Genomic DNA, 1660 nt, shown 5'->3' with positions numbered 1-1660 from the left:
GAAGGGTTCGGCACCTTGTAATTCATACATTCATAATCCACTCGACCGCCTCCGGGCTCCGAGACGTAGGGCTGTTACTTCTTCCGAGAAGGGCCTGAACTCGTACATCCTTTGTGCTTACAACCTCTCCATAGCTAGGACCTTGCCTCTCCATACCTACCCCCCACTCTACTGTCAGGCTTAGAACCACGACAGTTGGCGCCCACCTTGGGGCCGGTGTTTTAGCGATTTTGTGGAGAAGTTGCGATTCTTCCGAGTACTCTCATCATGGTGTCTGCTGGAGTTTTGGTCAAGGGTCAAGAGATCCGTCTCGGCACCCTCACCTTCATCGCCGACGACTCCGCATGGCTCCAGGAGGCTCCACTCGACGTAGACGCGCTCCCCGTCCGCGGTGCGACGCATTTTCGCGCATGTGTCCGCGGCGTTCTGCTGCGGCAACCGTCGACCCAGTATCGGTCGGCTCCTCCATCATCCACCCTCCCGGTCTCCCGCCAGCGCAAGCGCTCAGGCCGGTCGAGGCTTCAGCGATGGGTGAGTCACGCGGTGGCTCGCCAATCGGCCACTACAGAAGTTGCGGCAATCGAGCCCAACGAATCTCTCTACGGCTTGTTCGATCAGTCGACTGGCTCCGGAGAGACTGCATCCGAGTGCGGAAGCAGTGATCCAGCGGCGGAAATCTTGATGGTCGACGGGCCCCACAGCCCTCCTGGCTTCGCCCGTGGTGGTGGAGCAGGTGACGGCGGCGACCCTGCACGAGACTACGAAGAGTACCAGCCCGAGCCACTCGACTCTCTGCAAAGAGAAGAGCTTCACCGCAGGAACGAGGATCCCCTGCGTATTCCCATCGCAGGAGAAACCCCCGAGGCTCGTGCCTTGGAGGAGGCGCGTCTGGCCAATTTGGCCGAGCGCACTCGACTGGAGAACCTTCAGCGAGCACTCGACGAGCGCGCGCGGCAACGAGTTCCCGACACCAGTCGACGTCAATTCTTCCCGCCGACTCAGGTATATCGAACCCCAATTCAGAATTTAGCAGCTGCGACCCGTATAGCAGAGTCCATTCAGCCTTCGCAGTCGGAAGCTGGCAGAGGTTTGCTGCAAATCAGGGATCTGCTCCGGGCAGCAGGAGATCAGAATTCAGCCGTGTCTCAGTCGCGCAACAGAATTCATAGTCGATCTGTCACTGTGAATACGGTTCAGTCGGCTCACAGCCCCAAATCGCCTCCGCGGCGCGAAGGGCGTGAGAATCGGCGAGATCAATATGGCGACAGACTCGACCGAGATGATAGGCGTCGAGTGCCCTATTCCCCTCCGAGGGGTGGGTCTTACGCTCCTCGGCAGCCAGATGATAGGCGTCAGTACAGTACAGGGCGTAGGGTTCCAGTTGACCCCAGAGAGCCAGGCTTCGACGCGCGATCCATTATCGTGCAAGGGTTGGTCGACCGGAACAGAGCCCATCGAGGCGCACTCGACAGAGGTGTACCCACGAGCAGTCGAGTACATGTTTCTGGTCCTGAATGTTTCAGCAGAGCTATCAGAGCCGCAGTTATCCCCCCCAATTTCAGGTTGGCAACAGGAGTCAGCAAGTTCACTGGTGAGTCTAAGCCTGAAACTTGGCTTGAAGACTACCGAGTGGCAGTTCAGATCGGTGGTGGGAACGACG

Source organism: Triticum aestivum, chromosome 2A (assembly GCF_018294505.1).
Source record: "Triticum aestivum cultivar Chinese Spring chromosome 2A, IWGSC CS RefSeq v2.1, whole genome shotgun sequence".
NCBI classification, from domain to species: domain Eukaryota; kingdom Viridiplantae; phylum Streptophyta; class Magnoliopsida; order Poales; family Poaceae; genus Triticum; species Triticum aestivum.
This window is presented reverse-complemented; position numbering follows the sequence as displayed.